This window comes from Cannabis sativa, chromosome 2 (genome assembly GCF_029168945.1).
Source record: "Cannabis sativa cultivar Pink pepper isolate KNU-18-1 chromosome 2, ASM2916894v1, whole genome shotgun sequence".
Classification (NCBI taxonomy): domain Eukaryota; kingdom Viridiplantae; phylum Streptophyta; class Magnoliopsida; order Rosales; family Cannabaceae; genus Cannabis; species Cannabis sativa.
In genome coordinates this window covers 49,570,964-49,588,083 of record NC_083602.1, presented here as the reverse complement: position 1 = coordinate 49,588,083, position 17,120 = coordinate 49,570,964, and positions in this window count along the sequence as shown.

Here is a 17,120-nt window from a genome sequence, read left to right as displayed (position 1 = left end):
CAAGAAAACTCTTGTTGTAGATTATCATATCAGTAAAACCCTGTGTCTGATAAATCTTGGAAACTTTATTCACATAGTCATGTTTACTTTCCAATGTGATGACAGCACAATAAACATGATCAAGTATGTGAAAAGGGTTTAAGATGAATTTATAAATCAATTAGACAAGCAATTGATAAAGTGAACCAAAACATACACAAATGAATGAAAAATACTTCTGTTTCTTTATTGATGTTGAATAAAATAGATTACATTGAAATGGAGTTTTATTTAGGGCATAAAACCTAACAAGATCAACCATTGATATTGACTTAGAAAGATATAACGGTAACTTTATGATATCTTATCTAAGATCAATATCGGTCCCTTCCAATGTATACTCCATACATCTGATACTGGTAAACTTTGTCAATATCATGGAAAGGAGATAACACTTATCCAAGGTGTAAGTATACCTTATCGCTGATTATCATGGAAGTCTAAATCCAGTGAACTGATAAATCATGGGAATTAAACTTTAGAACATATAATCATGTTATATTCCACTGTGCTGACGATACTATAATCATGAACAAATATATATGTTCTGGACCTAATAGAATTTATACATTAAACATAATCATGAAATAAATTATGTGAACCATGCAACATAAAATGCGATTTCTAATCTTATTATATCAAAATGGCTTTTATTTAGGGCACAAAACCCAATAAACTCTCACTTGCACTAATATAAAAAAGAAAGTGTATTTCAAATAATCTCAACACCTTGATATCCCGATCAAGTGTAGTATGTAGTATTATCTCTGTAATAGGATCTGACAGGTTGTATTCAATACAAACTTTCCTCCACCATTACATTTCCTTAATCATAAAATCCTTGATATTGTGAAATTCCTCTCTATATGTCTACTCCTCTAGGGATACTGGATTCTTTACTTTTTGGCACCTACTTCTGTGTTAGTCAGGAAGTAACACTAGCAGTTAATAACTTGTTGGTACAATTCCAAAAACTGTATAAAACTTTCCATAGGCTGAATAAGTATCTTTCCTGCAACTTTAGCATTCAGTCTCACAGGTAGAGTTAGAGACTTCAGATAGGTTTTTACACTTCTCTAAAATAACTGCTCCACCCCTAGAGTAATGACCATCTCATTAGTAGACTTTCTAGCACTAATGCAAGTCTAGAAACCTAATTTGGTGTAGTCTAAGAATATTAAAAAACCACCCTTATCAACTAACATATAGTTCCTCTTCTTGATCTTAAGATTCACTTGATTATTTTCCAATGTTCCTTTCTTGGATTAATCTAATACCAACTCATTACTCCCACTCAACAGTAGGTGTCTGGTCTAATGCATAACTAAGACCTCTTACTGTTGATCCTAAGGAATTCTTTCATTGACATCTATCTTTTCTGGAATAGTTGAAACTTTTCCTTAGATAAATAAAATCTATATTTAGAATTCGACAAGCTTCTATAGATTGCCATTAGAAAAAGAAATGCTCCAGCATCTTACGGAAGTAAGTTGCTTGCACTAGAGTAAGTAAATTACCAGGCATACCATAAGCCATAGGTTTAGATAAACTCAGAACTTTTCTAATAGACTTACTAACAAAATACTTATAGCAGCCAAGCTCGAAGGAGATCATCGTTTCACTTCTAAATAATTATAGAAGCTATAGATTCCATATCTATGTTTAGCGCTCCCACTCAATTGAACTACCATGTCCTTGATCTGTATGTCACGAGAAGATCCAATTGATCGACTTTAACGAACAAATTGAAGAACATAAATAATACAACTAAGTTGAACCTAACCATATCAGGATTAAGATCCACAGACCAAAGATCAACCACTGATATTGACTTAGAAAGATATAACGGTAAGTTTATGATATCTTATCTAAGATCAATATCGATCCCTTCCAATGTATACTCCATACATCCGATACTGGAAAACTTTGCCAATGCCCTGGAAAGGACATAACACTTATTAAAGGTGTAAGTATACCTTATCGCTGATTATCATGGCAGTCTAAATCCAGTGAAATGACAAATCGTGGGAATTAAACTTTTCAACATATAATCATGATTATATTCCACTATGCTGACGACACTATAATCATGAACAAATATATATGTTCTGGACTTAATAGAATTTATACATTAAACATAATCATGAAATAAATCTATGAACCATGCAACATAAAATGCGATTTCTAATCTTTTATTAATTAGTAAATCTGATTATATTGAAATGGGTTATATTTAGGGCAAAAAACCCTACAGTATACAGGGTGTTGTACACCATCTTTTTCTCTTGTGAGGGCAGCACTCACTGTTGGAAATTATTTTACCAGGATCTTAGATCTACTCACAAGTATGTTGATTAACATCCTATATATGAACTTCTAAAACGATTATGAAATAAACACATATAAAGTATTAGAAACCTTACATTGGGTGCAGCGGAATAATATGACTCCTTCCGTTCAGATATCTAGCCCTTGATTCCTTTCTGTAGCAGAGCATTATCAATATCTAAACTTGGATCTATTTCACTCCTTCTTTAGTGCTGAAACTCCTTCTTGTTGAATGTAGTTCTTCACGATCTTCCTCACTATGATTGAGGTATCACTTGCTGTGTGTGGGCACTACTCTAACACTAAGTAATTTCGAAATTGAAGAGGGAAGAAAGAGAAGAAGGTGGTGGCTAGGTATAGAGAGAGAAGGCTCAGGTTTTTCTCTGAAAGAAATCAAAAGTAAAAGAGTTATTTTCCTGAAGCCTTCACTATCTATTTATAGCATTCCACTAGGGTTAGGTTTGAATTATTTGGCATTAAAATAATGAAAATATCAGATGATAAATCCTATAAAAGTGGCCGGCCCTATACAATATGGATTTGCGCCTCACTTTTAACAATTTTGCAGTTTTATAAATTCTTCATCTAATTTTCTCAAAAACGCCAATTTTCAAATTCAACCATTTAAATGACAATTCTAACTATTTAATAACTATAAATAATTATTAAATAATATTGTCATTTATCATATTTATTAATTGAACTATACAAATAGACATAGTCTAATTTGAGAATTATAATTGATTAATCAAAACCAATTATATGAGTCTTACAAGCAATATTATCTCAACTAGTGGGGGGACCATGGGTCTATATAATCGAGCTTCCAATAAGCAGATCAAGAATTTATAACCTAAATTCACTGACTTATTAATTCTTCGTTGAATCCACGGATAGAACTTAGAAATGCACTCTCAGTATATAGAATGCTCTATATGTTCCTGTTGGAAATTATTTTACCAGGATCTTAGATCTACTCACAAGTATGTTTATTAACATCCTAAATAAGAACTTTCTAAAACGATAAATTAAACACACATAAAGTTTAAGAAACCTTACATTGGGTGCAGCGGAATAATATGACTCCTTCCGTTCAGATATCTAGCCCTTGATTCCTTTCTGTAGCAGAGCATTATCAATATCTGAACCTGGATCTCTTTCTCTGAATCTTTGATGCTGAAACTCCTTTGCTGATGATCTTTCTTCACGATCTTCCTCACTATGATTGAGGTATTGCTTGATGTGTGTGGGGACTACTCTCACACTAAGATTTTCGAAATTGAAGAGGGAAGGAGAAAGAGAAGGGTCAGCAAAAGATAGGGAGAGAGAAGGCTCAGGTTTTCTGAATCAGAAGTAGTAATTTTCCTGAAGCCTTCACTATCTATTTATAGCATTCCACTAGGGTTAGATTTGAATTATATGGCATTAAAATAATGAAAAAATCAATTTAAAATACCTACAAAGGTGGCCGGCCATACACTTAGTGGATTGGGCCTTGTTTTTGCAATTTTGCAATTTTAACACCTTTTGTATCTGATTTTCTCAAAAATGCCAATTTCCTAATTCAACCATTTAAATGCCAATTCTAACTATTTAATAACTATAAATAATTATTAAATAATATTGTCATTTATCATATTTATTAATTGAACCATACAAAGTATCATAATTAACAAATATGCCCCTATAAACTTTTTCTTTACAATTTCGCCCTTACTTAGTGAAAATTTCACAAATAGACATAGTCTAATTTGTGAATTATAATTGATTAATCAAAATCAATTACATGAGTCTTACAAGCAATATTATCTCAACTAGTGGGGGGACCATGGGTCTATATAACCGAGCTTCCAATAAGTAGATCAAGAATTTAGCACTAAAATTCACTAACTTATTAATTCTTCGTTGAATCCACGCATAGAACTTAGAATTGCACTCTCAGTATATAGAATGCTCTATATGTTCCACCATATGGACACATCATTAGTTATCCATTGTTATATTCCTAATTTGATCAATGATCCTCTATATGAATGATCTACACAGTAAAGGGATTAAATTACCGTAACACCCTACTATGTATTTTATCTTTAAAACACTTGACCCTGTATAAATGATATTTGAGCTTATGTGAAATGAGATCTCCAGCATTTATTTTCGTTTGGTCAAGCTCGAAGGAGATCATCCTTTACTTACTATTCGCCAGATAGAAGCTATAGATTCCATGTTTATGCTAGCGCTCCCACTCAATTGCACTACCGTGTTCCCAAAAAGTACGTATCACCCTGACCTAAAAGTAGGCTTAACTAACAATTCAAGGAACACAAATAGCCTTTCAAGATTGAGCCTAATCATAACAGGATTAAGATCATTTGATCTAGGATCAACTTGGCGATATTGACTTGAATAGATTCTACGGTAAGTTTAATAAATCTAAGTCAAAGTTCAATATCGGTCCCTTCCGATGCATACTCCATGCATCCAACCTGAGCTTTACTTTAACCAATGTTCTGGAAAGAACATAGTATTTCTCCAAATACAAGTAAACTCTTGTTGTAGATTATCATATCAGTAAAACCCTGTGTCTGATAAATCTAGGAAACTTTATTCACATAATCATGTTCACTTTCCAATGTGTTGATGGCACAATAAACAAGATCAAGTATGTGAAAAGGGTTTCAGATGAATTTATACATTATGTACATATAATAATGAAATAAATCATGTGAACCATGCAACATTAAAAGTTATTTCTGATCTATATTAATAAGTAAATCTGATTATATTGAAATGAGTTTTATTTAGGGCATAAAACCCAACAGTTCGACCATATAGACACATCATTAGTTATCCATTGTTATAATCCTAATTTGATCAATGATCCTCTATATGAATTATCTACACTGTAAAGGGATTAGATTACCGTTACACCCTACAATGTATTTTATCCTTAAAACACTTAAACCCCGTATAAATGATATTTCAGCTTATGTGAAATGAGTACTCCACCATTTATTTTCGTTTGGTCAAGCTCGAAGGAGATCATCCTTTACTTACTATTCGCCAGATAGAAGCTATAGATTCCATGTTTATATTAGCGCTCCCACTCAATTGCATTACCGTGTTCTCAAAATGTACGTATCACCCTGACCCAAAAGAAGGCTTAACTAACAAATCAAAGAACACGAATAACCTCTTGAGGTTGAGCCTAATCATAACAGGATTAAGATCATTTGATCTAGGATCAACTAGGCGATATTGACTTGAATAGATATTACGGTAAGTTTAATAAATCTAAGTCAAAGTTCAATATCGGTCCCTTCCGATGCATACTCCATGCACCCAACCTGAGCTTTACTTTAACCAATGCTCTGGAAAGAACATAGCATTTCTCCAAATGCAAGTAAACTCTGTTGTAGATTATCATATCAGTAAAACCCTATGTCTGATAAATCTAGGAATCTTTATTCACATAGTCATGTTTACTTTCCAATGTGTTGACAGCACAATAAACAGGATCAAGTATGTGAAAAGGTTTCAGATGAATTCATACATTATGTACATATAATCATGAAATAAATCATGTGAACCATGCAACATTAAATGTTATTTCTGATCTATATTAATAAGTAAATCTGATTATATTGAAATGAGTTTTATTTAGGGCATAAAACCCAACAAACTCCCACTTGCACTAATATTAAACAAAAAGTGCATTTCAAATAATCTCAACACCTTGATATACAAATAAAGTGTAGTAGTAGTAAACTCCTCGTAATAGGATCTGAAAGGTTGAATTAAACACAACCTTTTCTCCACCATTACTCTTCCTTAATCGCAAAATCATTGATAATGTGAAATTCCTCTCTATATGTCTACTCTTTTTGGGATACTGGATTCTATATCTTTGGCAACTATTTTTGATTAATCATGATATAACACTAGTAGTTAAGGCAATTTGGAATGGTGCCAAAAATGTATAGAACTTTCCTTAGACTGAATAAGTACCTTTCCTGCAACTTTAACTTTCAGTCCCTTTCTGGTAGACCTAGAGACTTCAGATACGTTTTTACACTTCTCCAAAATCACTATTCCACCCCCAGAGTAATCACCATCTTATCAGAAAGATTTTCTAGCACAAAGGCAAATCTCGAAATCTGATGTGGTGTAGTCTAAGAGTTTTAAACACACTCTTTACTCCCACTCAACAGCAGGTGTCTGGTCTAAGGCATACAAAAGTATATCTAAGACCTCTCAGTGTTGATTGAAGAAATTCTTTCATGACTTTATCTTTTCTGGAATAGTTGAGACTTTTCCTTAGATAAATAAATCTATGCCTAGAAGTCGAGAAGCTTCTATAGATTTCCATTAGAAAGAAAGTGCTTCAGCATCTTACTAAAGTAAGTTGCTTGCATTAGAGTAAGTAATTACAAGGTATACCACAAGCCATAGGTTTAGATAAACTCAAACCTAGAATACTAGGAACAGGAAGCTTTGTTAAGTCCATTGAATAGATTTATACAGGAAATTTCCTTTTATGTCCTTGTAATAGAAAACTTTAGGTTATTCCATGTGAATGGATTAAACCATAGTTCTATTGGCTTTTCTTCTTAGTCTCTTATCTTGACAATCCATTACTTGTTTAAGCTCACAATGGATTTTAATCACTAGTGTCTTCCAAGTCATAAGAAGGTGAGTTCCTAGAAACTCTCCCACTACGACAAGGTACCGTGAATTATGTCTAAGAGAACTAAATGGTATTGACCTTTTCAGTTGTGACAAGACAACAGAGGCAGTGGGATCATCATATGTCAAATAAGATTATAGAACACTTTTGGAATCAAGAAATAAATACCTCCTTTATTTGCTACTTTATTTTCAGACTTAGTCATTTTCTTAGAAAAGTAGTATTTGTTTAAACAAACACTTTCTTATCTATTGACTATGGGATGGTCCATCCCTAGTCATTTAGAATAGCTAACAAACATGCAAACCATGGTTAACAGTTCTAGCTTTTCTTAAGATTTTGATTAGGTCATCCATGAATCTAGTAATGATTTACATTAAGTATACAACCATTACATCATTCTGAAATTGTATTACCATAGAAGGATTTAGGCAACGACTAGTAACTAATCATCAATATGCAAATCGAAATTTCTGGGGAGGTAAGTTTGGATATTAGTCAAAAATCAAATTAATGATCTTTGAACTGCATATCTACTAACTATTTCTCCACCCCTATCAGTTCGCAAGATCTTTAACCACTTACCTTAATGGTGTTTCACCATTGCTAGAAATTAATGAAATTTTTCAAACATTTCAAATTTCTTTGCATAAGGTATAATCTAGAGTTATCGTTTTAAGAATACAACGAAAAACTCATATCCACCCCTGAATGTACATCCATCAGCGAATGAGATGAACTTACTTTCAGTGGATATAGGCATATTTACTCTTTGCAGAGATTGATCTTGTCAAAACCACTATGAACAAGATACAAATGCCATAGATTAAAAAATGTGTGGTTGTGTCTTTTTGATGACTTAGATTTAGTTACATCAAAGAGTTCTTAGAATAGTGCAAGTGGATCCTGGTCACAGAATACTAACCTCATATTCCACACAGTTTGAATCCATTGATAGAAGATGGATATTGAACACTTGTGAAAGTGTAACTGTATTGTATCTTGAATTAGAAACATAAGAAAATTTCTGTTTGGAATCTAAAATTAAAATTAAAAACTTAAATTTATACCAAATATAATGAGTAATTCTTTCTTGGACCACCACTACTAATATAACTCTAAGTAAGATTGCCCATACAAGTAGGAGATTTCTAAGATTGAGGACTTATATCATTGTGGGATAGAATTTCGGGATTATAATCATATGCGTCATTTATTTTCTGAAGAGAAAAAATAGAATGACATGAAATGACATATATATGGACCATTCATCCAATGATATGTTATTGAGCTAATTCGAAATGAATAAGCTAAGAGGAATTAGGATAATTTTGTTGTTTAAATAAGAATCCAACTATGCTTAGATTAGCGAAAGACAAAGTAATCTTATTTATACAATCTTCTTGTTTCATATTGTAAAAATACTAGTCTAAGGTGTCATCAATTGATGAATAGCTAGATGTTGCATATACAATATTTATCTTTCGAGATCTAACATAATTATGTATGTCTAATGGTGAAAATCCATTAGGGATTTATCTCATTAGATAAACAAACCAAGTTAGACCAACAATGAAGATTCGAAATTAAACTACAATTTAATAACAGAAAATAACATGGTTCAATATAAATTCATACACAATTCAAAAATTATTAAACATATAGCAAGTAGGAATGACAAGTGAAAATACTAAAACATACAATCCTAAATAATTTCCAAGGTCTTCAACAAACTGATACAGTGTCCCGGTAGGCGAAAGTCAAAGTATCATTCATTGAATAGAGTTGTCAGCTCATCTAAAATGCAAACCATTCTAGCAACCTTTAATTCGATCATAATAAGAATCCAATGTTATCCCGGTAGGCGAGAGTCAAGGTTATTCTCATTTTATGAGCTTCCACCATTGTTTCATGTTTTATAAGTTTATCTCTAAGTAGTCACCGTAGGGGAGAGTTTAATAGAGACGAAAACTTACAAAACACTTATCAAATGAGATCTTACGGTGTTAAATGCGTTCAACGAATAACCATCCATAAGGGGGACGAAGTCTAGCGTCTCGTGGTTATGTTGAAAATATTTAACTATTGTAAGACCAACAATGGAGATCGAATATCTTAATAATAAAGCTCATTCTTTAAAATGTATTTTCATCATTATTTATAATAAAATATATTCATTAAATATCGAATTTAGAATTAAAATTCTAAATTAGAATTAAAATTCTAAATTAGAATTTAATTTAATATTTATAAAATTATACTTAGATGGTGATTGAAATAAATTGAATTACTTCCATCTCGGTAGTAATTTTGATATATAAATATTAAGAAAATTATTTAAGTTGTATTAATTTAAATTAATTTGCAACTCAAAATAAATTTTCATGAGAATATATTTATGGTATTTTGAAAAAGAAAGTATCAAAACTTTATATTTTCGAAATACTTAAATAATAATTACTTAGAAAAATACTTCAAGCAAAAATATCACCTATCTAGATTTTTCTTTGACTAATTAATTCAATTTCTAATAATGTACTTTAATTCATTTATTAATCAATAAATGAAAAAATCATTGATTTAAGTTGGTCCAAGAATTAATTAAAATAAATAATTAATTTACAACTTAATCTATTTTTCAAGATAAATTCAAAATTATCTTGCATTATAAAATGCAATTTCAAAAATTGATTAATAAAATAAAGAAAATAATATATTTTGAAAATTATTTAAATTTAGTTGAAAAAATAAATTTCAACTAAAAATAATTTTCTATTTAATTAAATGTCATGAAAAAGAAATATTTAAGTATCATGATGAAAATCAACTTAGATATTTAATTTTCAATTTAATTAAATGTATTAAATTCAAGAAATAAATAATTAAGTGTAGAGAAGGCTTAATTATTAATCTCTAGTTTAATACTAGGAAAAAATATACGTAACATAAATTGTACCAAAATTAGTTATTTAAATAATTAATTTCACAATGTATAATATTTTCCTATTTAATATTAGAAATAATAAGTAGTCTAGAAATAATTATCTAGAAAATATCTTATTTGACTAAGTATCTTTTCCACAAAATTTGAAAAAATATCTAATTTAAGTTGTTTTAGAAGAATCTAAAAAAATCAACTTAAATATCTTTCAAATTAGATTTAATTAAATTTAAAATTAAGTTATATCCACTTAATTTGAAAATATTCCATTTTACGTTAATATTTGAAAAAATGTCAACTTAAAAAAATATCTAAAGAATCTTAATAACCAATTCCTAAAATTCCTCAACTTAATTTTGAAATTTTAAATCCAATAGATATTTAGATTTAAGCTGATTAGTTATAGATAACTAAATATCAACTTAAATAGGAATATTTAATGAAAAATTTAAATTAAGCTTCAGAAAGAATCTAGATGGTTATAATTCTATATTTAATTAAATACAAGAAAATACATATAGTTTAGCTTAGAATAAAAATTCTTTAAACTATGGTTTTATTAAATTAATTTCAAAATAAATGAAATTAATTATGTTGCTAATCAATTTTATTAGGTTAAACTAATTTAATTAACCTAGTACAGTTATTCAAATCAGGCAAATGGGCCTTCACAATTGGGGTAGTTCATGTGAGGGGGGCTGGGTTCAGTATGTCGTAGCCACTACTATGGTTCCCAACTCTCACACAAGGCCCAAAAGAGAGGAATTTAACCTTAAAATGAACATCTGTTATTAATTGAATAGGCCCAAAAACTAAATGGGCCTAAATAAAATCTATCAAAAACTATAATATTTTATTTAGCAAAAACAACCTATATGCATCTATAACAAAATTAAACATATAGGCTCACACAGGCACACAATTTGGATGGATCCTATCATGTTGCTAGGTCATACACAGATGAAAGAAGATTGTGAAAATTACCTGTTACAAATTATTTACTTGACCAAGGGAGCCATGAGTTAAAATCAGATCATTGGATCTGTCAAGAAGTTAACCATGGCTATTTGCAATCAAGCAATAATAGGTTTTAAAAACTTACAAACAAGCTAAAACACATACTCCTGCAACAAGGTTAGCTGGATAGTTGGATGTAGGATTTATTTAATTTTAAATAATTAAATTTCAAAAAAATAATTAAATAAAATAAAAAAAATTTATTCTCGAAAAAATAATAATAAAATAAAATATATATATTTTCGAAATTCATAAAATAATATTTAAAATTAAACCTACAATTTTGAAAAATTAGGTTTCAACTAACCTAAATATCATTTCAAAATTTGCTAACTACTTTTAAAAATTTAATGTTATTTTATAAATTAAATATTCAATAAAAATAAAAAAGATGAATAAATATCTTTTTCAGATTTTATGATTTAATTTAAATAAATAAAATAACAAAATTTAAAAGTTAGCAAAATATCTTACTTCTATTTAAAATTACATGATTATAGTTATCTTATTTTAAATTTAAATAAGGTCAAATTATTTAAAAAAAATATTTAATTTAAAATTTAAAATCTGACCTTAAATTTAAAAATAAGATAAGATATAATCAAATTTAAAAATAAGATAGATAATTAAGCAAAAAAGATAGATATTTATCATGAATTAATTTTAAAAAAAAATAATTAATTTAATTATGATATTTAGAATTGAATTAGGAATAGTAAATGTCTAAATACAAAACTAAACAAAAAATCGGAAGTTAAATCCATGAAATAGCATGAAAAACCGAAAAAAAAAACGAAAAAAAATGCGAGCTGTACGGACAGTATGCATTGCATACTGTCCATGGGCGCGAATGGGAGTGCTTGGGCGAGGAAACATGGCGCAGCAAGGGTGCTGCATGATTTCCGCGCGCACGTGGTGCAGTGACACCACCCCGATCTTTTCGAAACTTCAAAAAATCATAACTAATTTAAATTAAATCAAAATTGAGTTCTGAAAAAAAGTAAATTGCTTAATGTTTTCCATACTATCCAATAAAAATAATTCCAAAAACAGAATTTCAATTATTTTTCACGAAAATTTACAAACATCAATCAATCATCATATAACACTCAACACAACATGATACAATCCAAAACATCAAACAAATCGTTTTAAGTCCAAATTTCTTGTAAGCAAATTAATTACCATGGCTCTGAGGCCAGTTGTGGGAAATTATTTTACCAGGATCTTAGATCTACTCACAAGTATGTTGATTAACACCCTAAATATGAACTTCTAAAACGATTATGAAATAAACACATATAAAGTATTAGAAACCTTACATTGGGTGCAGCGGAATAATATGACTCCTTCCGTTCAGATATCTAGCCCTTGATTCCTTTCTGTAGCAGAGCATTATCAATATCTAAACTTGGATCTATTTCACTCCTTCTTTAGTGCTGAAACTCCTTCTTGTTGAATGTAGTTCTTCACGATCTTCCTCACTATGATTGAGGTATCACTTGCTGTGTGTAGGCACTACTCTAACACTAAGTAATTTTGAAATTGAAGAGGGAAGAAAGAGAAGAAGGTTGCGGCTAGGTATAGAGAGAGAAGGCTCAGGTTTTTCTCTGAAGGAAATCAGAAGTAAAAGTGTTATTTTCCTGAAGCCTTCACTATCTATTTATAGCATTCCACTAGGGTTAGGTTTGAATTATTTGGCATTAAAATAATGAAAATATCAGATGATAAATCCTGTAAAAGTGGTCGGCCCTATACAATATGGATTTGGGCCTCACTTTTTACAATTTTGCAGTTTTATCAATTCTGCATCTAATTTTCTCAAAAATGCCAATTTTCAAATTCAACCATTTAAATGCCAATTCTAACTATTTAATAACTATAAATAATTATTAAATAATATTGTCATTTATCATATTTATTAATTGAACCATACAAAGTATCATAATTAACAAATATGCCCCTAAAACTCTTTCTTTACAATTTCGCCCTTACTTAGTGAAAAATTCCCAAATAGACATAGTCTCATTTGAGAATTATAATTGATTAATCAAAACCAATTATATGAGTCTTACAAGCAATATTATCTCAACTAGTGGGGGACCATGGGTCTATATAACTGAGCTTCCAATAAGCAGATCAAGAATTTATAACCTAAATTCACTGACTTATTAATTCTTCGTTGAATCCACGCATAGAACTTAGAATTTCACTCTCAGTATATAGAATGCTCTATATGTTCCACCATATAGACACATCATTAGTTATCCATTGTTATAATCCTAATTTGATCAATGATCCTCCATATGAATGATCTACACTGTAAAGGGATTAGATTACCGTTACACCCTACAATGTATTTTATCCTTAAAACACTTAACCCCGTATAACTGATATTTCAGCTTATGTGAAATGAGTACTCCACCATTTATTTTCGTTTGGTCAAGCTCGAAGGAGATCATCCTTTACTTACTATTCGCCAGATAGAAGCTATAGATTCCATGTTTATGTTAGCGCTCCCACTCAATTGCATTACCGTGTTCCCAAAATGTACATATCACCCTGACCCAAAAGTAGGCTTAACTAACAAATCAAAGAACACGAATAACCTCTTGAGATTGAACCTAATCATAACAGGTCTAAGATCATTTGATCTTGGATCAACTAGGCGATATTGACTTGAATAGATATTACGGTAAGTTTAATAAATCTAAGTCAAACTTCAATATCGGTCCCTTCCGATGCATACTCCATGCACCCAACCTGAGCTTTACTTTAACCAATGCTTTGGAAAGAACATAGCATTTCTCCAAATGCAAGTAAACTCTGTTGCAGATTATCATATCAGTAAAACCCTATGTCTGATAAATCTAGGAATCTTTATTCACATAGTCATGTTTACTTTCCAATGTGTTGACAGCACAATAAACAGGATCAATTATGTGAAAAGGGTTTCAGATGAATTCATACATTATGTACATATAATCATGAAATAAATCATGTGAACCATGCAACATTAAATGTTATTTCTGATCTATATTAATAAGTAAATCTGATTATATTGACATGAGTTTTATTTAGGGCATAAAACCCAACACTCACAACATGTTCTGTGACTGCTTATTGCACACGTAGCTCTTCTTTGTCTAGGGATTTGGGCAACACAGGTGGCCGAGCCAATCTATTTCTTTAGCTCCTGGAATGTAGTTTCACATTCCTTTGTCCACTCGAATTAGTTGCCTTTGAGAATGATGAAGAAGGGTACGTATTTCTCTGTAGACTTAGACACAAATATGCTTGGTGCAGCACTTGCCTTTGATTGTTATATCATCTTATTCTGTATAAGATGGTCCCATTGCCTTTGTTGTCTTGACACAACCGAAGAGGATAATTCCACTTATGTTCTTAGGCAGAAAGTCACGGTACCTTGTCATAGTGGGAGGTTTTAATGGAACTCACCCTGTTATGACTTGGAAGACACTTGTGATGAAAATCCATTGTTAGTTTAAACAAGTAATGGATTGTCAGAATAAGAAACTAAGAAGCAAATCCAAGAGAACTATGGTTAAAACCATTCATATGGAACAACCAAAAGTTTTCTATTATAAGGACAAGAAAGGAAATTTCGTTAGTAAGTCTATTCAATGAACTTAACAAAACTTCATGTTCCTAGTATTAAAGGTTTGAGTTGATCTAAACCTATGGCTTGTGGTATGCCTGATAATTTACTTACTCTAGTGCAAGCAACTTACTTTAGTAAGATGTTGAAGTTTTTTTTCTAGTGGCTAAATCTATAGAAGCTTTTCAACTTCTAGATATAGATTTCATTTATCTAAAGAAAAGTTTCAACTATTCTAGAAAAGATAAAGGCCAATGAAAGAATTCCTTAGGAACAATAGTGAGAGGTCTCAGATATGCTTTAGTATGCATTAGACCAAACACCTGTTGTTGAGTGGGAGTAATGAGTAGGTATCAGATTAATCCAAGAAAGGAACATTGGAAGACAATTAAGTGAAACTTAAGATCAAGAAGAGGAACTATATGTTAGTCGATAAGAGTGTATTTAATACTCTTAGACTACACCAAATCAGATATCTAGACTTGCCTTAGTGCTAGAAAGTCTGCTGATGAGATGGTGCTTACTCTTGGCGTGGAGTAGTGATTTCGGAGAAGTGTAAAAACCTATATGAGGTCTCTATGTCTACCAGAGAGACTGAATGTTAAAATTGCACGAAAGATACTTATTCATTCTAAGGAGAGTTCTATACATTTTTGGCATTGTTCCAACATTTATTAACTACTAGTGTTACTTCCTGACTAACGTAGAAGTAGTTGCCAAAAAGTAAAGAATCCAATATCCCTAAAGGAGTAGACATATAGAGAGGAATTTCACAATATCAAGGATTTTATAATTAAGGAAATGTAATGGTGGAGGAAAGGTTGTTTTGAATACAACTTGTCAGATCCTATTACGGAGAGAATACTACATACAACACTTGATTTGGACATCAAGGTGTTGAGATTATTTGAAATGCACTTTTTGTTTTATATTAGTGCAAGTGGGAGTTTGTTGGATTTTGTGCCCTAAATAAAACTCATTTCAATATAATCAAATTTACTAACTAATAAAGATCAGAAATTGTATTTTAGGTTGCATGGTACACATGATTTATTTCATGATTATATTTAATGTATAAATTCTATTAAGTCCAGAACATATGTATTTGTTCATGATTATAGTGTTGTCAGCACAATGGAATATAATCATGATTATATGTTCAAAAGTTTCATTCCCTGATATGTCAGTTCATTGGATTTAGACTGGCATGATAATCAGTGATAGGTATACTTACACCTTGGATAAGTGTTATGTCCTTTCCAAGGCATTGGCAAAGTTTACCAGTATCGGATGTATGGAGTATACATTAGAAGGGACCGATATTAAACTTGGATTAGACATGATAAATTTACCGTAATATCTATTCAATTCAATATCACCTAGTTGATACTAAATCAAATGATCTTAATCCTTACATGATTAGGTTCGATCTCAAGAGTGTTATTTGTGTTCTTTGATTTGTTAGTTAAGCCTACCTTTTGGTCTAGGTGATACGTACATTTTGGGAACATGGTAGTACAATTGAGTGGGAGCGCTAATCATAGATATGGAATCTATACCTTTTATCCAGACATAAAAGTAAAATGATGATTTCCTTCGAGCTAGGCTAAATAGAGATAAATGATAGAGCGCTCATTTTAGTGATTATATTAGTTCACTAAAATATCATTTATAGGTGGCCAAGTGTTTTAAGGATAAAATACATTGAAAGGGTGTAACGGTAATTTTGTCCTTATGCAATGTAGATCATCTATAGAGGATCATTGATTATTGGGATTATAACAATGGATAATTAATAGCGTATCTATATCGTGCAACATATAGAGCGTTCTATATAACTGAGAGTGAAATTCTGAGTTCGATGGTGGATGCAATGAGGAATTAATAAGTGAGTGAATTTACTTGATAAATTCTAGATCTGCTTATTGGATGCTCGATTATGTAGGCTCATGGTCCCCATACTAGTTGAGACAAACTACTTGTAGGACTCACTTAATTGATTTTAGTTAATCAATTATAATTCTAAAATTAGACTATGTCTAGTTTATGAATTTTTCACTAAGATATGGCTTGATTGTGAAGAAATAGTGTTTTGGGATTTATTTGTTAATTAAGAGACTTTATGGAGTCTAATTAATAAATATTATAAATGACAATTTTATTTGATAGTTAATATAATTATTAAATAAATAGTATTGGCATTTATAGGGTTGAAGTTGCAAAAAGTGGTATTTGTAAAAAATAGATAAAATAGTTGAGAAAAATGGCAAAAACCAAATTTGTATGGGGCCCATTTAGTGGCCGACCATATGTGCTAATTTTCACTCTATTTTTATCAATTTTTTATTCTTAATAATTCAACCCTAACCCTATTGGAGAATAGTATAAAAGGAAGGCTATGGTCTCATTATCCAACTAATGCCTCCAAAGCTAAAAGGCTAGTTTTCTCTCTAGGTTTGATGAGACATCTTCCTTCTTATTTCTCTTCA